Source organism: Aotus nancymaae, unplaced genomic scaffold, assembly GCF_030222135.1.
Source record: "Aotus nancymaae isolate 86718 unplaced genomic scaffold, 86718_ANA_hifiasm-v0.15.2.pri h1tg000032l_0, whole genome shotgun sequence".
Classification (NCBI taxonomy): Eukaryota; Metazoa; Chordata; class Mammalia; order Primates; family Aotidae; genus Aotus; species Aotus nancymaae.
The window spans coordinates 1,114,404-1,135,785 of record NW_026988445.1 but is presented as its reverse complement, the minus strand read 5'-3'; the positions used below and the strand labels follow the sequence as shown (position 1 = coordinate 1,135,785).

The 21,382-nt window shown below is 40.5% G+C and overlaps 1 long non-coding RNA gene across 15 annotated transcripts in view; it reads left to right on the top strand.

Moving 5' to 3' along the window:
• Positions 1-21,382, top strand: part of LOC105722237 (uncharacterized) — a 58,510-nt gene that overhangs the window by 9,628 nt on the left and 27,500 nt on the right. For 7 of the 15 annotated variants that reach the window (XR_010345054.1, XR_010345055.1, XR_010345052.1 and 4 more), the window contains exons 3-6: positions 1,620-1,728; positions 2,987-3,082; positions 4,912-5,039; positions 10,846-15,848. This is a non-coding gene — a long non-coding RNA (uncharacterized LOC105722237). Of the gene's footprint in view, positions 1-1,593; positions 1,729-2,986; positions 3,083-4,911; positions 5,040-10,845; positions 15,849-21,382 lie in introns of all 15 variants that reach the window. The other 8 variants (XR_010345065.1, XR_010345063.1, XR_010345058.1 and 5 more) reach the window with 8 other exon arrangements.

The following is a 21,382-nucleotide window of genomic DNA, read 5'->3' as shown; positions in this document are numbered from 1 at the left end:
TAGGCGTGGTCTGTTTTTATCTATATGCTTGGTGTGTGTGTGTGTGTGAGAGAGATATGTGAATGTTTCAATGCCACCCTTATAGTCTTGGATCAGAAAGATTTAAAGGACTGCCATAATTTCCCCACTTCTAAAGGAAGTGTTTTCACATAATTTAGATCTCCATTAAACACCTTTCCAAGGTAAAGATATATGATTTTGATTCCTTTGTGTTAGATGTGCAATTTCATACAATTAGAAGAGAGAAAAGATGAACATAAAGTCATTTTTTGAAAGAGAGTGTTGCCATGGGATAGAGTAAACATCAGACCACTACAAATAAATACCCCATAGGGGAAGGCTCGGTAGCACAACCCAGGCACTGACTGGGGAGATCTGGATTCTAGTCCCATGGTCCTCTGTCTGACTTGCTGTGAGAGCTAGAATAGCCTCTGGGTCCCTGTTTGTTTCCTCATCTGTAAAATGAAGATGCTTCATGACCTTTAAGATTCCTTCCAATTCTATAGTTCTAAGCTTTGAATGGCTTTTAAATAACAGAACACTTGAATTGCGAAAATTTAGCCCTTAAACCTTTTTTGTTTTTGCTTTGCTCTATTGTGCCTTCAGTAAATTATTATGATGCAAACATGAGTTTTTCAGAATTTCCGTTTTTCAGATGGGAGTCTGAGCGTGTGACTTTGGGTCATGTGATAGATTGCCTAATCACATCTTAGGCAGCTAGCTCCCTTGGAGGAGGAAAACAAGCTAGACTCCTCAGGACAAAATAGCTTATTCTATGTCACTGCAATGTTGGCTTAATCTGTTATTTACTAATTTTTTTAGATCAAATTGAGTAATCTCACTTTTCAGATTTTCCCCCTGCCTGTCTTATATGCAAATAAACCAACGTTTTTTTGGAACAAATGCAATGTAAAAATCACTGTTCACGCTTCATGGTATTCCAAAGTCATTCTATAATTCCTTTATCCTCCCCAAGTAGTTCCCAACTTTTGTTCCCTTTCCAATATTAGAGCATTCTCCTGGATTCTTGATGTTTACCCACCTCTTTTCTACCCTGAAAGCTAGATCTCCACTCCTTCCACCAGGATTTTAAAGGTTTTGAGATGCAGACCTCTTAGGTAAAACACAAGGACACCAAACATTGCATAACAACATAGATACTTTTTTCCTTCTCTAAAGGAAAATTAAAAACTTGTCTCCTTTGCGCAGTATATACTACCTGATTTATAACCATCATTTAACACCATTACATGCTGCGCTTTAATTTTTAAGATAAACAGTAAATACAAGTCAGAATTGTATTAGAAACAAAAAGGATTAAAGGAGTACCAAATTGAAAGCAAAGATTTGATTTTGGTACAGGCTCTGCCACTTGAACCAAGCAATCTGTAAGAGCCATCCCCTCAGAAAGTCTGTGACTCTGTGACTTTCTACATCTATGTCTATGCATGGATGATAGAATCCTCCAGAATCACAATACAAATCCAGGTGACTCTTCCATTCAAGAAAGGAAGGAAGAAAACTAATATTTTTTGAGAGCAGAATGTACCCCATATCTGGTGTTGAATCATGATACAGAATTATCTCATTTAGGTGTTTGCTTTGTTTTGTTTTTTGAGACGTCCCCTGGGCTGGAGTACAGTGGCACAATCTCAGCTCACTGCAACCTCCGCCTCCTGGGTTCAAGCAATTCTCCTGCCTTAGCCTCCCGTGTAGCTGGAATTACAGGTACGTGCCACCACGCCAGGTTAATTTTTGTATTTTTTTGTAGATATGGGGTTTCACCATGTTGGCTAGGCTGGTGTTGAACTCCTGACCTCAACTGATCTGCCTTCCTCAGTCTCCCAAAGTGCTGAGATTACAGATGTGAGCTACTATGGCCATCCTCATTAGTTTTTTAAGAACTTTAGCAGATGAGCCGAAATATCTTCAAGATGAATGTTTTTAAAAATGGTAAGATACAGATGAGCATGCATGGCATAATCTCATTAATGACAAAAAAAAGTAGGTCCTGCATATGCCTAGAATATTCTGGAAAACTACACAAGAAAATATTAATAGTAGTTAACTCTGATAAATATTGTTGGAAGTTTGGAATAAAGAGAAGATTTTTACTTTTTCATTTTAAATTCTTTTGCACTTTTTAGAAAAACCCAGGGCAGGTACTAACCCTGTTCTTGTATCTGCTTTTCCTTCTCAGTAAAATACTCTTAATACATTACAGCACTTAGATCAGAAAATTCTTTTTGAAGTCTAACTAGCGGACTCCAAAGGAAACCCCTTTCAGATAAGTATATATGCATCAAGAGAATGCTACAGGAAAACTAGAAAATTTTCAGTGAAAAAAAGAGATGTCAATCATAGAAGGTAACTTCATTTGACTTCGTGCAGACTGCATAAGGAACCGAAACACAGAGGAAAAGGCACAAAAACTGGAACTTAGGTCAAATCCACCAAGAAGAGGAATGAAGCAGGGCAGAACAGAAGGTTCCGTGTGAGAGAAGCAGAAAACCCAAAATAGGAAATGAAAGTCAAATGACAAAAGACAAAGGGAAATTAAGCATTCTTTACATAAGGAACTAGAGGAAGAAAAAGGAAAATATTGCCTTATTAGGTGTTGGAGGAGGACGTACATACTCAACAGCCTGGTCAACACAGATTCAGAGAGAGTCACTGCTCCATGGGAACAGGTGGACTGCCTGTATCCCAAGAGGACTTCCGGCCTGCCATTTGTTACTCTTGGAGAATTAACTCAAAAAGCCCCAGTTTCCTGAACTTTAAGTTGAAGGTAGTAATTGTGCCTTCCTACTAGTTTATTCTAAAGTGCCAATCATACAATGTTTATAAAGCACTTAGAACAATGCTTGGCACATAATAAATGGAGGGTAAATAAAAACTGTTCTTAATAGCATTACAAACTTGTTAATCCAAATTTTTAGTTTTTCCTTATGCTAGTATTTTTACTTTTTTTTTTTTTTTGAGACAGGGTCTCTCTCTGTTGCACAAGCTGAAGTGCTGTAGCATGATTACGGCTCACCTCCAACTCCCAGGCTCAAGCGATCCTCCTATCTCAGCCTTCTAGGTAGGTGGGACTACAAATGCATGCCACCACACTCGGCTAAGTTTTGTATTTTTTGTAGAGACAGGGTCTCAGCATGTTACTTATGCTGGTCTTGAATTCAGGAGCTCAAGCAGTCCTCCCACCTCAGCCTCCCAAAGTACTAGGATTACAGGTGTGAGCCACTGGGCCCAAACTTCCTTGTGCTATTATTTATTATAGACACGGTCTGGTAGATGTATAACCTTTAACTACACTGGTAACTGCCTTCCCAGTATATAAGGCCATTGTTTCTAATAATCTGTTTTAATTAACACGCTGATGATGGGCCATTAGTGACAAATTTTACTACCTCAAATTCATAAACAGGGAACAGAGGTGGCTTAAGGAATTTCTCAATGAGATACAGCAAAGCAGTGTCTTAGCCAAATAGAAGACCTGCATCTCAGAGTCCTATACTGTGGCCAGGAAGTCCTGCTAAGACAAAAATAGCCACTTTGTTATTTTACATTCGTATTTACCATCTGTGTCATGTAAGCAGTAATTTAGACTGATTTAATTATAGAAAATCTACATTTGCCCTATGGAAGTAAATATTTTTTGAAAGGAATGTCTAAAGTGCCACTTATGTTTGCAAACTAAGGGCAGCAAAAGTTGAAGGAACAGAAGCATGCAATTTTTAAAATTTGTTCATATTATCACAAAACAAATCACTCACAAGTTGATATACTTATTAGAAAAACTTGCTTCTATATTTATCATTACTGTATCTTTTATTTGACCTTATTTTCTGCCCCTCGGTAATACCAATAAAAATGCTAGTGATGTTAATAGTAGTAGCCGACTGGGCACAGTGGCTCACACCTGTGATCCCAGCACTTTGGGAGCCTGAGGTGGGCAGATCTCCTGAAGTCAGGAGTTCGAGACCAGCCTGGCCTGCATGGCAAAATCCTGTCTGTACTAAAAATACAAAAATTAGCTGGGCACGATGGTGCATGCCTGTAATCCCAGCTACTTGGGAGGCTGAGGTAGGAGAATTGCTTAAACCTGGGAGGTAGAGGTTGCAGAGAGCAGAACTAGTACCACTGAACTCCAGCTGTGGCAACAGTGCAAGACTCCATCTCAAAAAATAAACAAATAAAAATAAACTACAATAAAAAATGAATAATAAAATAAATAATAGCCATTATTTATTCCTGCTTCCTTAGCGCGCCCCTTCTCTCTCTTTCAGGTCTCCAGCTTTCAGTTGTAAGATACTACATAGAAAAAGGATGTAAACTGCTAAATAAACTACAGAGTTATCATTTACCCATCCCATATGCTACAATAGGGACCAGAAAGGCCAGAAAACTAGAGACTGAAACCATCTAGATTAGGTGTTTCCAGATTCAGTGTGCTGGGCTCAGTCACATTTCAAAAAATTGGGGGGGGATTGTCATTGAGATAATTAGAAAAGCTTCCTTGCATATTTTGCCCTTACTTTTGCCATGTAAGGATTTTAAACCAACAATTGCTACCATATATTGACAACATTCTTTATTAAAAGACAGAGTGTGTCAACTTTAAGAAAAACCTGGTAGGCAGGACAAAAATATCAGAGTCAAGGCAGTTCACAAGAAGTGACCAGTGATCACTTTAAACCATCTCACATGTATGAGGAGTGTTTACTCAATTATTAAAAAAAAATAGTCTCTTCTCATTTTGCTGGAGACCAGTGAAAATGGACAGGCCTAATTCTGTGGACTGCTGTTTGGGAGCTCTGCAGACCACTGATGAATCCATTTGGGGGTTAGATAAATGTGAAATCCAAAATCAAGCAGGTGACATTCATTGAGAGGTTACTCTAATTCCAGGCCCTGTGCCCAGTGCTTTGCCGGCCTGAGGAGGGTTGAGGTCCTCGTGTGTGAGTAGAGGAGCCTGCGCCTGCCTTTGTCTGAGTCTGATCACCACAACAACTGCCATAACCCAGAAAAGCTCACTGGTGAGTTGCTCTTTCCAAAAACACGGTCACTATGTGAAATTTTAAAACTCCAATGTAACAAAGCCACGAGCAGCCTTTTGGAGGCTGCCGCAGCAGAATCTAACCACACTGGGATTCGATGTTCTGCTTTCACAAAGGGACAAAAAGTTGCCAGGTTTTTGGGTACAAACTTCTGTGCCATGACAAAGCACTGCTTTGACCAGTGTGCTGGGCCTGATCTGAAACCACAACAACCAACCAGTTAAGAAAAACCAAAAATAGCCCCATCTTCTAAATCAAGACAGACGGAGAGTGACCACCCTGAGTCACCCAAGTTACACATTTTATTTTTGGATAGCTTTACTGGGCACCAAAAGTGTTTCATTTGCTGCTTCTCTCCAATAAAAGTACAAAGAAAGGAACTAAGTCTTGTGGTTCTGTTTGACTTACCATGAAGGTTGCAGCTAGTATAGATGATGTGATTCCTTATCTTTGGAAAACCCACACTAATTGTTTGGGACGGTATGTCTCTCTAATAGATTAAACTGTTAAAAAGATCTTGGCTCACAATCTGTTGCATAAGCAGTTTTGCCCCCAGGAATGCATGCATGTTATCATTTCAAGATCTTTGCTGCCATTCAAAATGACAAAACATAAATATATGAGAGGTGTAATAAAGAGCTTACTTGTCTTATTTAGACATTTTTCCTATTTAATATATTCAATTAATTTTATGTGTTTATAATTTGCATTGTAAATCTTCTAAATGTCTTTCATCTTATCAAATATAATACTGTCCTTAAAAATGATTTTCATGCGTACATGTAATCCAGATTCTTCACTGTCATCTGGTCCTCTTACCACTCCACCCTTATATTTCATTGTTCTCCTTCCAGTCACTGATCCTCATCATTCTCTTTGTTCTTGCAAAATGCCAAGCTCATTTTCACCTCAGTGTCTCTGCATTTGCTATTTCCTCTGCCTGCAGTGCCTCTCATCTTTACATAGCTGGCTTCTTCTTGCCACTTAGGTCTCTGTTTAAATACCATTTCATGGAGAAGCCTTCTCTGACCACTTTGGCTGAAGTATCCCATTTCCATAAGTCACTCTCTAACATATCATTTTATTTTATTATCTTTCTAGCATTTATGAATAGCTCTTTTTTTTTTTAAGATGGAGTTTCACTCTTGTTGACCAGGCTGGAGTGCAATGCCATGATCTTGGCTCACTGCAACCTCTGCCTCCTGAGTTCAAGCAATTCTCCTGCCTCAGCCTCCCAAGTAGCTGGGATTATAGGCACCCACCACCACACCCGACTAATTTTTGTGTTTTTAGTAGAGACGGGGTTTCACCATGTTGGCCAGGCTGGTCTCAAACTCCTGACCTCGGGTGATCCACCCACCTGGGCCTCCCAAAGTGCTGAGATTACAGGTGTGAACCACTATTATGAGTATCTTTTTATAAAAATCTTGTTCACTTGTTTGTTAACTTGTTATTTGTTTGCTCTCTTTAGACAGAAAGCTCCACAAGAATAGGGACTTCGTCTTGTTTATTCATGCTAGGACTAGTGTTTGGCACATAGCAGTACTTAATAAATATTTGTCAAATGAATGAATAGATGATGAATGGAAGAATAGAAAAACTCATGAGCATTTTCATATTTGTCACCTTTATCCCAGAGATTTCATGCCAAATGGCACAAAGGCGAATGTAGGTTCACCAGTTCTCTTGATAATTTTATCAGTAAACATAGGCCAAATGAGTCATGATTTAAGTTATCTGGCTGGCACTCTATAACTGATCCTGTCACTAAATTGCCAGATCTCCATTTCACTTAAGTTATGCAGCTCAGTTTGACAGAGCAATCTAATAAGTGTGCAAATAAAGTTTTAATATAAAAATGAAAGATTAGACGTGATTTTGTGATTTAGAATAGACAAATCCTTTTCAAAAGTATTTATTTCAAGCCAATAGCTAATATGATAATTGCTAGCAGGAAAATTTAAAAAAAAACAAAACACTAAGAAGGCCGATTCTTCCCATTTTAAAAATACTGATTTGAAAGTTCTAACCAATGCAATAAGATAAGAAAAAGAAAGAAATGATACAACTATTTTAAAGTAGAGACAAAATTCTCTTTGTAGATAATGATAATCTATCAGGAAAACTTAAGATAACTTTTTTAATGGACTAAGGATGGAATTAAACAAGGTACAGTTATAAAATAAACAGATAAAAAATGATAGTTTGTAGAGCAGCAGTAGTTGCTTAGGAAACACAAAGGCCAAAATATAGCTAAAGAATTATAGGGAGGCCAGGCACAGTGGCTCATGTATGTAATCCCAACACTTTGGGAGGCCAAAGTGTTGGGATTAACTTTGAGCAGATCACTTGAGGTCAGGAGTTCAAGACCAGTCTGGTCAACATGGTGAAACCCCATCTCTACTAAAAATACAAAAATTAGCCAGGCATGGTGGTGTGTAGCTGTAATCTCAGCTGCTTAGGAGGCTGAGGCAGGAGAATCTCCTGAACCTGGGAGGCAGAGGTTGCAGTGAGCCAAGATTGCACCACTGCACTACAGCCTGGGCAACAGAGCAAGACTACGTCTCAAAAAAAGAAAGAAAGAAAAGAAAAGAAATTTATGAATGTTCCTATACCAGCTATAGGTTTTTCTTTTCCTAAGATCCAAACATGGCATTAATCTTAAACTGAGGAATATAGCTATGGATTTTAATTTAATATTTATTTTCCTTTGAAAAAGCCGATCTTATCACTTGTTCATTCAGCTAATATTTATACTCCTCCTCTATTTATAGTTCGGTACTAAGAACTACAGAGAAAACAAAGAGAAAAGAAGAAAACATTGTCTCTGCTTTTAAAGATTTTACAATCCAGGCTGGGTATGGTGGCTCACGCCTGAAAATCCCAACACTTTGGGAGGCCGATGCAGACAGATCACTTGAGCTCACAAGTTTGAGACCAGCTTGGGCAACATGGTGAAACCCTGTCACTACTAAAAATTAAAAAATTAGCCGGGCCTGGTGGTGGGCACCTGTGATCCCAGCTACTCGGGAGGCTGAGGCAGGAGAATTGTGTGAGCCCAGGAGGTGGAGGTTGCAGTGAGCTAAGATCATGCCACTGCACTCCAGCCTGGTCAACAGAGCGAGACTCAATCCAAAATAAAAAAAAAAAAAAATTACAATCCTGTTGGAAAGAGAAATTGTAATATATGCATGAGAAATGACTAGAAAAACATTTCTGACAACAATTATTTGTCTGCAATATGCATTACTTATTACTGACAAAAATAAGAAAATACTTATTAAGCATCTGTAATGAGAAGGTTCCTTTGCAAGTTGTATGTGGAGTGGTGAGTGGACTTACCATAAATATAATTAGAACCCAGTCCTTGCCATTAGTGCAAGATATTAGGGAGAATAAGACACAAATATTTGAATTATTAAGTCATTAAGCTGAACTTTGAAAGAAGAAAGAAGGCTGTCAATGAACAGATCTCATGGGATTCCAAGTGACTTTGGGTAAGAGAGCATGGGACGTGTTTGTGAACACAGAGTAATCCTGTTTGGCTGGAAGACAGGTAAAGATGAAAGGGGATTAGGAGGTAAGACCAGAAGGAAAGATGGGAGGTCAGGCCTCAGATGTGGTCTTGAATTCTTTACTGCAACTAATATAATCCTATAGTAGTTGTTGTCAGAGAGCTCTCAAACATTTCCAAACAACAAAGTGTTATAGGAATATTTGTCTGATAGCAGTATTTGGGCTGAGTTGAAATGTGGAGAGACTGTTAGGAGGGTCTGTTAGGAAGCTTGAAAGACAGGGAATAGGGACCGGCACTGTGCTGGAGAAGCCTTGAGAGGCACTGAGGGGTGGGCTTGATACTTTGGCACCCAGACAGTGCTTGGCTGGTAGGTAGTCAATAAATATTGGTAGGTAGTCAATAAATATTTATCAAGTGAATGAATAATTTTTCTGTCCTCCCTGTAAAGTAAGTTCTGAGAGCAGCATCTAGCTGTCTTTCAAGCACTATTTACATTTGTGATCGTAAACTTATTAGTGAGATTGTTTGCTGAATGTCTTTTTCTCCCGTTAGACCATAAGCTCACCAGGGGAAAGAACTTGTCTCTCTCTCCTCTCTTTCTCTCACTCTCACTCTTGTTCTTTTTCTCTCTTCGCTTTATTTTTTCCACACTATATCCCCTGAATCAGGCATATAGTAGGCATTCAGTGAATGCATGTTGAATCTATAATTAGTCAACTCATTAGATATGGGCTTGAGAGAGATGGAGGAGTGAAAGATGATTCCGTTTTAAACCTTATTTCAATGTTAGTGGCTTGTGTTCTTTTACAAATATTAATAGGGAAGTTAGGAGGAGGAGCTGGACAAGATTATTTGTTCTCATTTTAACTGCTGCATTTGAAAGACTAGGAGAATTATCTAGATGAAGCCATCCAGGAGACAATTGAAAATATGAGCCTGAGCAATATGGCAGCCCCATCTCTACAAAAAAAGAAAAAAGAAAAACAAAATAGCTGGGCATGGTGGTATATACCTATAGTCCCAGCTACTTGGGAGGCAAGGTTGAAGGATCACTTGAGCCTGGGTCGTTGAGGCTGCAGTGAGCTATATTGTGCCACTGCACTCCAGCCTGGGCAACAGAGCAAGACCCTGACTGTAAAAGAAAAGAAAATATGGGCTGGATGAGGTGGCTTACGCCTGTAATCTCAGCACTTTGGGAGGCAGAGGTGGGCAGATCACCTGAGGTCAGGAGTTCGAGACCAGCCTGGCCAATATGGTAAAACCTCATCTCTATTAAAAAGACAAAAATTGGCCAGGCGTGGTGGCTCACGCCTGTAATCCAAGCACTTTGGAGGCCAAGGCGGGTGGATCACCTGAGGTCGGGAATTCAAGACCAGCCTGACCAACATGGTGAAACCCCATCTTTAAAAAGAAAAAAAAAAAAAATACAAAACAGCCAGGTGTGGTGGTGTGTGCCTGTAATCCCAGCTACTCGGGAATCTGAGGCAGGAGAATGGCTTGAACCCAGGAGGCAGAGGTTGTAGTGAGCCAAAATCACACCATTATACTCCAGCCTGGGTGACAGAGTGAGATCCTTTCTGGAAAAAAAAAAAAAAAAGAAAGAAAAGACAATATGAAACTCTAGAACTCTGTAGAAGATTTGGTCTGGGGTAAAGATCTGGACTAGGATAACATCTGCATGGAGGTGTTAATTGAAACAGTAGGGGTACTTGAGATCATCAGAAAGGAAATACAGAAAATGAAGAAAAACTGGGTTGAGGACAAAGCTTGGGACACACCTGTGTTTTCAGTAAGGCACAGATGAGCCAACAAGGAGAGAGAAGTAAGTTAGTGAAAGGGGAGAGGCAAACTGTATTCCACTTGCTCCAAAGATAAGGGAAGAAAATTTTCAAGGAAGTAGTGAACAGCTGCATCAAACTCATTAGAAAGATTAGCAAGGATAAAATTCAGGAAAAGCTATTACACAGGGGTGAGCAATTTCAGAGTATGTATAAGTGTGGAGGGAGCATGTGAAGTGAAATCAGATTTAAATGGATAAGGTATGAGATAAAGGCAGTAGATACAGATTACTCTCTCAGATTACTTCCCTTTGGTGGGAAGGGGTGGGAGGAGAAAAAAACAATAGCGTTGTCTGACTTGTTGTTTTTGTAAACACCCATTATTAAGTAAATAATTTGCCCAAAGTATTGAAACTACATAGATCCAAATTAGGATCTATGTGTCACATAACTTCTCATGATATGTGTATGTTCCGTTCTCCACGGCCAGTCAACAAACACTTGCTAATGACCTCCTAAAGCAGCAGTGGAGACTGGGAGCTATGGAAGGAGTTGCAGAGGTGTAGACATAAAGGGTAAGAAAACACTACATATGTAACACTCACCTTTTTGGAACAGGAGGAAGGAAAAGAACTGTGCCAAGGGCAGAGCGAGAAGTAATTAACTGGGTTCACCAACATCATCGACCATTGTTCTGTGCCAGGTTTGGTATCTGGGTAAAGGAAGAATTGCTGGGAGGGATGAATCAGGTCTCTGCCTAATGGTGGGATCAGTCTACTTCTTACCAGTGGAGGGTGTCCAGGTTCTTGGTGTTTTGAACAAAGAATTGGACAAAACTCACAAACAAAGCAAGGAAAGAATAAAGCAACAAAAACAGAGATTTACTGAAAATGAAAGTACACTCTACAGGGTGGGAATGGGCCCAAGCTTAGTGGCTCAAGAGCCCTATTACGGAATTTTGGGGGGTTTAAATACCCTCTAGAGGTTTCCATTGGTTACTTGGTGTACACCCTATGTAAATGAAGAGGATGAAGTTATAAAGTTATTTACTCGGCATATGTCCTATGTAAATGGAGAGGATATTTCCTGTCAGAGCTGAAGTGTTTCCATTTGATTTAGTTCTAGGAATTCCTTATGTACCCTGTCTCCAAATGCCGCTCTACTGCCTCAGACTGACAGGTTCTAAACTGGAATAATGAGGGGCTGGAATAAAAAGGGAGGTGTCCATTCCTAAGCTGAATTTGAAGGTTGACTCGAAAGAGTCAGAGTGAGAAAGAGAAGGCAACCTTCAGCCTGGGGACAGACTTGAAGACAGCGTCAGCATGAGGACTGCGTTCTGTGGGCAGTGAAATTGCCTGACTGCAGAGCCCTAAGGGCAAAGGAGGTTACGAAAGTGATCCTGAAAGCCATTCACTGACCTGCGGAGGGAGCTACCCATCCTTAAAGCCTGAAGAAAAAGTTTATTTCCTGCTCCTTTTCTGTTGCTCCCACATTATTTCTCTGAGCTGGAGGTGGAAATAGACTTCTGTGTCATGATCACACTACTAGTTAGGAAAACATTTTCCACCAAAATAAAAAAAATAAATACAATCTTCATAAGATCCAATCTTCATAGATCTTTACAATGTATGATATTCATGTGAAGGGCACTTTCTAGACCAGGCAATATCCAGCCACTCACCTTTTTAGAACAGGAGGAAGGAAAAGCTCACCATAGTCATCAGAATCAACCCACTCTCGCACCCACTGACTGCAAGACGGATGCAAACAGCTTTCCCAGATGCCCTGTCATCTTGTGTCATCTTTGTCATGAGACCAAGGACAGTGTCCCTCAAAGACGCGTGTGACTTCAGACCTTCTCCTGCCACGAGCCCTCATTATCACAGTTGTAGTTTTAAAGAAACTGGTTGAACTTTACCCTTCTTAATACCACTTTATGTCAGACCCTTTTCTTAAGAGCCACTTAATTTCTAATACTCAGCCTGTTTACTCCATGATGAAAAGCCTGAAGATGATATAAGGAAAATAGACCTTCCAAAACTTAAGGAGAGCACAGTTAGAAAGAGTGACTTTATAATTCTACAGAGGGCTGTTATTTCCTCAGGGCAAAACAAAGGGAAGCAGAAAAAAGAGATCCACTGAGGCTGAGGTCTGTAGGTGCAGACAGCAATTTAGAGGACCAGTGGGAATTCAACTATGATATTCCAGAATGATTATCCTTGGGTTTAATGCAGTATTTTGCACATCTTCCCTGAATAAAAATTTACTAATAAGTACAAATTTGCAGAAAAGTCCTGAGGGCTTAGAAACTGTGGAATCGGTATGAGATATTCACAGAGGAATGGGAAAGGATCCTATCATCCAAGGAGTCTGTAATATCCATGAAATGGATGAGCTAACAGCTGCTCTCTGGAAATGACTGGAGAACAAATGGTGTAGTTGTGCTATGGTGGTAAGTCCTCTGGAGAGAGATGCAAAGAACAATGTCTTTTGTCATAGTTGTTTTTGGCAACTGTAGCCCAGGTATACAGGTTGCTGGGAATGAGACAAATGATACACTTTGTTAAAATTAGCCACTGTTCCCAGGCAGAGTTTAACAGAGACTGAAACCAGGAAGAATTCTCTTTCATTTACAACATGGCGTTTCCTGATTCCTTTACTTTATTTTTTTCTCCTTTGAGTGTACAACAAAATACAGTCATGTTTTGGTATTTGTCAGGGAGTGGTTCCAGGACCTCTGCAGATAACAGAATCCTCAGACATAAAACGCACATCCTTCTGTATACTTTTTAAGTCATGTCTGGATTATTTGTAATACCTAATACAATGTAAGTGCTAAGAAAATAGTTCTTATGCTGTATTGTTTAGGAAATAATGACAAGAAGAAGGTCTGTACATATTCTGTACATGTGTGCTTTTTTTTTCCTGAATTTTTTTTTTTTATCTGGGGCTGCTTGAATCCACAGATGCAGAACCCATGGGTAAGGAGGTCAGACTTATTTGGGATAGTCAACCATAGAGACTCAGGGTTCTTCCTCACTTTGTGTTATGAGCTTTTCACAGGCGCTGCATGTTTTCCAGAGGAAGCAGGACCAGAGAGAAGACTATATATATGTATGTTAATCCCTCAGTCATTCACCCTACCCAATCACCACTAACCTCTCCATTCCACAGGCTACACAATGACCTTGTGTTATTTATTTTCTCCCCAAAATTGGTGCTTGAAGTTTATCTTAACCCAATTTCACCTAGATACAAGTGTTTTTGAGAAGAAAGCCCATTTCTAAACATAAAAACTTGGATTTTTCTTTAATGACTCAAAATTTATCATCATTTATTCAATACATTTGCTTTTTCTCTATGTACATTGTTAAAACAATGATTAAAGTTAAATGTGAACACATTCCCCCTTTTAAAAAGTATTAGAACATTACAGATAAAGCTAAGTGCTCCTTTCCTATAATACCATTATTACTCCTACCTCCACCCACCTCCTTTCTACTTCTTTCTCTCCCTCTCTCCAAATGCCACGTATAATCAGCTTTATACATAGTCTTACAGTCCTTTAAGAAATGTTTTTACATCTGTGTATGTCCAAAGGAAATATGCATTACTGATTTTTATTTTTCAAGAAATTGAATTTTTCGTACTGTGTAAATCTAGATTTTTTTTATTGCATTTTAGGTTCTGGGGTACATGTGCAGAACATGCAGGATTGTTGCATAGGTACATACATGGCAATGTAGTTTGCTGCCTCCATCCCCCGTCACCTATATCTGGCATTTCTCCCCCTGTTATTCCTCCCCAACCTACCCCTGCCATCCCTCCCCTTTCCCCCACAACAGACCCCAGTGTGTGATGCTCCCCTCCCTGTGTCCATGAGTTCTCATTGTTCAACACCCGCCTATGAGTGAGAACATGCAGTGTTTTTTAAATCTAGAATTTAGGAACCAATGGAGATGTAGAAGGGGACAGGTTTGCTCTGAGTGAAGCTTTCCCCATTCTCAAAAAAATAAAAAGGGGGCAACTCTTGGGTTTGCTTCAACCATGGGGTCAAGTTTGGAGTCCTGGAGCTTTACCTTACCACTCACTTCAGTGGGAGCTTGATAAATCCACAGTAGGAATCTCTGAGAGATTACTGAGGTTCTCAGCTGCTCAGTTTCCACCAGCATAAAAGTGGATGTTTTATATAACATAAAAGCCATGTTCCTCCTCTCTTGGGGTTATTATGAGAATCGTGAGCCAAGGTGTTTGGCAGTGCCTGCCACAGTGCTTCTTGAGAGTTTTCTTGGTCTGAGAGCCTTGGTAATCTCTCAGAGATTCCTATTGAGGATTTATCAAGCTCACACTGAAGTGGGTGGTAAGGTAGAGCCCCAGGACTCCAGACTTGACCCAGTGGCTGAAGCAAATCCAAGAGTCGCCCTATTTTTATGTTTTTTGAGAGTGGGGAAAGTCAGAGCAAACTTGTGCCCTTCTACACCTCCATTGGTTCCTATAATCTAGATCTGGACAGTAAGAAAAATTCAACTGTTTGTCAGCTTCTCCTTGAGCTGCTGAAGGCACTCTTTCTCCTGAAAAGTGCTTGTGATGCTGCAAGTGCAGAGTGACACATTGTCTTAGTATCCCGAGGAGTACAGCTAATGGGAAATGACTTCAGTTTACTGCATCTTCTAGTAATCCTGTGATGCCATCGCAAAACAAAAAGCACATGACTACTCGTAAGCCCACTGCACCTGAAAAAGAAATTGGATTCTACTCGGAAAAATAGGCTGTAAAGCTAATCGCTCTGATCCAATAACGTGGCCCTGCAGAGTGGCATCATCAGCCCAGAGACGCAGAGAGGAGGAGGGAGGGCAAGGAGGAAGGGAGAGCACTTGGGCAGGCAGCTGCCCAGCTCTCCAGACACTCAAGCCAATAAAAAATTCATAAGGAGATGTTTTATAGCCAATGTCTAATACCCCTGCTGGGTCACAAGCTGATCTGAGCCAATCAATAGTATTCATCATCCTGAAAGGAACTAGTGATTGCATGTTGATGAGAACTGGGAGGTTTTCCAAGCCAATGCCAGTTTCTGGTTACTTGGTATGTGTCACCCTTAAAAATATAGAACTTATTTTGAAAATGGAACCCAAGACCTTTTAAAAATTACAGAGCAGAGAGAAGGAGAGATACTTTTTAAATCTAGGGGGAGGGGATGTTTGAATTATTATTATTTTTTTCCCCCTCCTTTTGCCTTCAGTCTAGTTACTAAGGGCAGTATTAGCCATTCAGCTGCATAAGTGAGGGAGCCTGCAGCCTCCTGCCCAGGCCTGACATGTGTCAGGCTGTACAATAGCTCATTAAAACATTGGTCAATGTTTTAATAATTGTTTCCTTGTGCTTCACCATCAGCCTGTGAACCCTGTGGGGACAGGAATCGTGTCTCACTCATCTTTACAGCTCCAGAACATCCTATCCCGCAGCACAGTACCCAATAACCTCATCACTGAATTGGTAAATATGGAGCAACTATTTAATGTGCTTTGGTCTGGAATAGGGAGAAAAGCAATGATCACACTCATAAAAATTTATACCTAGGAGAGCAAGTCTAGTAAATATCAGATGCCTGTAGGACAGCTCGAAAGAATGTCTCGAGTTTTCAACAAAGAAAGGGATAGCTCATCATAAGGAACAAGCAAGTTTATGGACCTAAAATTTTGCCTCTGGAGAAAATAACACAGATGTGTTCAGTTAGCGAGGGCTGGGTGAATGCTTCACACAGTGATTTCAGCTTTTTTTTTTTTTTTTAATCTGCCTACCTACACCTCCCAAAGTGCTGGGATTACAGGCATGAGCCACTATGCCTAGCCTGTTTTTTGTTTTTGTTTTTAAGGAAAAAAAAGGAAGAAAGAAAGAAAGAGGAAAAAAAAGAATGAAGAAGAGGAAGAAAAAGGAAGAGAAAGAGGGAGAGAGAACGGGAATATTGTTTTATTGCCCAGGCTAGAATGCAGTCTAAAAATGGGAATTGAAAACCTCTTTTATGCCAATAATTGTGCTTAACAATGGAGACAGGAAGGAATAAGGGAAGAAAATAACAAACAAGTAGCCAACCAATATTTCATTTAAACCTATGAAATGCTATGCAGTTATTGAGGAGTGATTTACTTCAAATTATGTAGTCACTTTTGGAATAGGTGTGATATGGTACTGATAAGAATCTATGTTTTGTATATTTGAAGTGGAGAGTTCTATAAATGTTTATTAAGTTTACTTGTTCCGGGTCTGAGTTCAAGTCCTGGATATCCTTGTTAATTTTCTATCTCGTTGATCTGTGTAATATTGACAATGTGATGTTACAGTCTCCCACTATTACTGTGTGGGAGGCGAAGTCTCTTTATAAGTCATTAAGAACTTGTCTTATGTATCTGGGTGCTCCTGTATTGGGTGCGTGTATATTTAGGATCGTTAGCTCTTCTTGTTGCATTGATCCTTTTACCATTATGTAATGTCCTTCTTTGCCTCTTTTGATCTTTGTTGCTTTAAAGTCTATTTGATCAGAGGTGAGAATTGCAACTCCTGCTTTTTATTTATTTCTTTATTTTTGCTCTCCGTTTGGTTGGTAAATCTTCCTCCGTCCCTTTGTTTTGAGTCTTTGTGTATCGTTGCATGTGAGATGGGTCTGGATACAGCATACCGATGGGTTTTGGCTTTTTATCCAGTTAATAATATGTATGAGTTTAATACTGCCATTTTATGCTAGCTGGCTGTTTTGCCCATTAGTTGATGTAAGTGCTTCATTATGTTAATGCTCTTTACTTTTTGATATATTTTTGGAAAGGCTGATACTGGTTGTTCCTTTATATGTGTAGTGCTTCTTTCAGAAGCTCTTGTAAAGCAGGCTGGTGATGGTGAAATCTCTAAGTACTTGCTTGTTCACAAAAGATTTTATTTCTCCTTCGCTTGTGAAGCTCAGTTTGGCTGGATATGAAATTCTGGGTTGAAAGTTCTTTTCTTTAAGGATGTTGAATATTGGCCCCCACTCTTTTCTGGCTTGTAGGGTTTCTGCTGAGAGATCTGCTGTAAGTCTGATAGGCTTCCCTTTGTGGGTAACCTGACCTTTCTCTCTGGCTGCCCTTAGTATTTTCTCCTTCATTTCAACCCTAATGAATCTGACGATTATCTGCCTTGGGGTTGGTCTTCTTGAAGAATATCTTTGTGGTGTTCTCTGTATTACCTGGAGTTGAATATTGTCCTGCCTTACTAGGTTGGGAAAGTTTTCCTGAATAATATCCTGAAGAGTATTTTCCAACTTGGATTCATTCTCTTCGTCACATTCAGGTACACCTATCAAACGTAGATTAGGTCTTTTCACATAGTCCCATATTTCTTGGAGACTTTGCTCATTCCTTTTTATCCTTTTTTCTCTAATCTTGACTCCTCGTTTTATTTCATTAAGTTGGTCTTCGACCTCTGATATCCTTCCTTCTGCTTGATCGATTCGACTATTAAAACTTGTGCATACTTCACGAAGTTCTCGTGTTGTTTTTCAGCTCCATTAATGCACTTATATTCCTCTCTAAATTGTCTATTCTCGTTAGCGTTTCGTCAAACCTTTTTTCAAAGTTCTTAGTTTCTTTGCATTGGGTTAGAACAAGTTCTTTTAATTCACAGAAGTTTCTTATCACCCACCTTCTGAAGCCTACTTCTGATACTAGAATGCACTCGTTCTCCATCAGGCCTTGTTCCGTTGCTGATGAGGAACCGTGATCCCCTGTAGAGGGAGAGGCATTCTGATTTTGGGTATTCTCAGCCTTTTTACGCTGGTTTCTTCCCATCATTGTAAATTTATCTGCCTGTCGTCTCTGTGATTACCGACTTTCAAATTAGGTCTCTGAGTGGACGTCCAACTTGCTGATTTCCAGCACCGAAATCTGAGCAATCCACTGCGCCGGCCAAAACAGCAGTGTTAAGATTGATGGTGCTTTTCTGCCTGGGAATCTCTGGTCTAGCTCCCTTCTTGAGTCCATCCTTCAATCAGCTGAATAGGTGGCTCTGTCTTCCCGGAGCTCCAAACAACGTCAGCCAAAAGGGGATCCAGTCCTGCTCACTGCACCAAGAACTGCTGCGCTGAGGTGCCGGCGGCCACAAGAGTCGTGCTGGCGACCCATGGGGCTCCTCCGCTGGGAATCTCCTGGTCTGTGAGCAACAAAAATTTGTCTGAAAGTGTGGCGTCCTCTCATTCTCTGCACTTTCACTGGGAGCTACAATCCTGAGCTGCTAGTGATCAGCCATCTTGGATCTCTCTCGTTTGAATTCTTTTTAAAGTAAACCCAAGAACTACTTTTTAAACTGGAACAACTTTTTTGTTTCAATCAGGTGACCATTCCTTGCATATGATTTCTTTTTCCTTAGCTCCAGAATTTTTTTAAAAATAAGAATTAAATAACAGCATCTGAGATAAACTCCTTCAAATACAAATGGGAATGTATGACAATGAAGTCATAACAGTGAAAGTAAATAGAGTCAGCTTTATCATTACATACCACTACATTCCAGGTTTGTTTTTTGTTTTTTGGTGGTTTTTTTTTTTTTTTTTTTGTATCTTTATTTGAGATGGAGTTTCACATTTGTTGCCCAGCCTGGAGTGCAATGACGTGATCTCAGCTCACCCCAACCTCTGCCTCCTGTGTTCCAGCGATTCTCTTACCTCTGCCTCCCGAGTTAGCTGGGATTACAGGCACACGCCACCATGCTCTGCTAATTTTGTATTTTTAGTAGATACGGGGTTTCTCCATGTTGGTCAGGCTGGTCTCGAACTCCCAACCTCAGGTGGTCCACCCACCTCAGCCTCCCAAAATGTTGGGATTATAGATGTGAGCCACTGCAACCAGCCACTTTTATTTTTAAAATAAAAGGATGAACAAGAGAGGAGGAGGGTCAATGGGATAAGGAGAGGTTCATCCTTTCCCTGGCAATGGTATCAGGAAAAAGCGATGCCTGCATCTTTGTAAGCAAATAAGATCTCTTTTCATAGCTGTAAAGGTACCATTCAATGTGTTTGAAATACAGAAAAGTAAAACAAGAAATGAAAATCATTCGTGAGCCTCATATCCTGAAAAATCCACTTAAGATGGTGAATTTTACTCTAGTCACACACACACAAACACACACACACACACACCTCTTTACCAAATTGGCATCTTGGTATATACAGTTTTATATTCTGAGTTCAATGTATATTTATTTTGTAATCATTTTCACAGCTCAAAATAGTCAAATGTGGCATTTTATTGTCCAGTTAGAACTGTATTAATGGAATGTGTCATTAGGTGCCATTCCTCTATTGACAGACAGACCATGCATTTTCAAGCCCCAGGACTTTGTGGATGCAGGCCTATGTCATGGCCTGCCGGCCCTCCCACCTCTGTCCACTGAACTCTGCTTGACGTTTCATTCCAATGCCAACTATGCTGAAGCCTGCTCCATTTTCCTAGTTGGAAATCATTGGGGAATCAGAGAGGTGGAGTCAGGGGGTTGTGGGCCTTGGAAGCTGACAAGCTTGGGCTCCATACCTGGAGCAATGCTTGCCAGCCGTGTGGCCTTGGGACGCTTTTTAACTAAGCTTCAGTTTGCTCACTTGGAAAGTGGGGTAAGACTCCCTAACTTCAAGTGTTAATATAATGATTGAGAAGAACGTATGTGTTTGTTTTCTCCCCTCCACCCTTTTTTGGTTTTCTGGTTTCTCTCCAGAGCAACTATAGAGTAGTGGTTAAGAGTTTAGGTGAACTTGAGCAAATAACCTAGTCTCTCTGTGTCTCAATTTCTTCATCTCTATTATGAGGATAATAGTACCCATCTCTGCAGGTTTTTAGGGAAAATTAAATCAGATGATCAACATAAAACTTCTTTAACTGAAAATGTTTAAATAGAGGTTTCTTCACAGTATGCAATGTGAAGACACAGAGACCAGCAAGTGCACACACAGTGAGACACGGCCCCAGGGAACAGCTGTGAGTGAACGAAGAGTTCGCACCGCTTCCATCCTTTGCCGAGTAATAGAAAGCTGTTACTCCTCAAACCATCCCTCCTCAGCTGTGGCATCCTGGTACCACTGGTGCCTGGCATAAGTAGGAGCACAGTCAGTGTTGGTTCTTCTTCTCTTACAGTCTTACAGGCTCTCACAGGGGTGTTCTTTTATTGTCATCAGAATGTGGCTTCCCAGTGGACAATAAGGTCTTCCCTGCTGGCTGCCTCTTGGGGTCTCTGTCTGGTGAGCTTCTGAGCAACCCAATGCCTGGGACCCGGCCCTTCTTCCCTGCTGGCCATACTTTGCAGAGGACTCTGGTCACCCAGACGCCCTTGCAATCTCTGCTTGATGGGTACCCTGGAATGGAGGAGCCCTTCTGAACTAGTGGCCTGAAATGGGAAGAGACTTCTAACCACTGCCCAGCAGCTAGGTATCAAACCAAAGAGAAACGTCTAGCTGTGAGATAACTGCCTGAGAATTGATTCTGTCCCCAGAAGAAGGCCCTGAGAAGAAGGCCCTCTCCAAAAGTGCCACATACGATCAGCTTTTTACATAGTCTCACAGTCCTTTAAAAAAAATGCTTTTACAGCCGGGCACAGTGGCTCACGCCTGTAATCCCAGCACTTCGGGAGGCTGAGGCAGGCGGATCACAAGGTCAGGAGTTTGAGACCAGCCTGACCAACATGGGGAAACCCCATCTCCATTTAAAATATAAAACTAGCCAGGTGTGGTGGCACATGCCTATAATCCCAGTTACTTGGGAGGCTGAGGCAGGAGAATTACTTGAACCTGGGAGGCGGAGGTTGCAGTGAGCCGAGATTGCACCACTGTACTCCAGCCTAGGCAACCAGGTGAGACTCCATCTTAAAAAAAAAAAAATGCTTTTACATTCATGTATGTCCAAAGGAAATATGCATTGATTTTTATTTTTCAAGAGCTTGCATTTTTCATACTGTCCAGATCTAGAATTTAGGAACCAATGGAGATGTAGAAGGGGACAAGTTTGCTCTGAGTAAAGCTT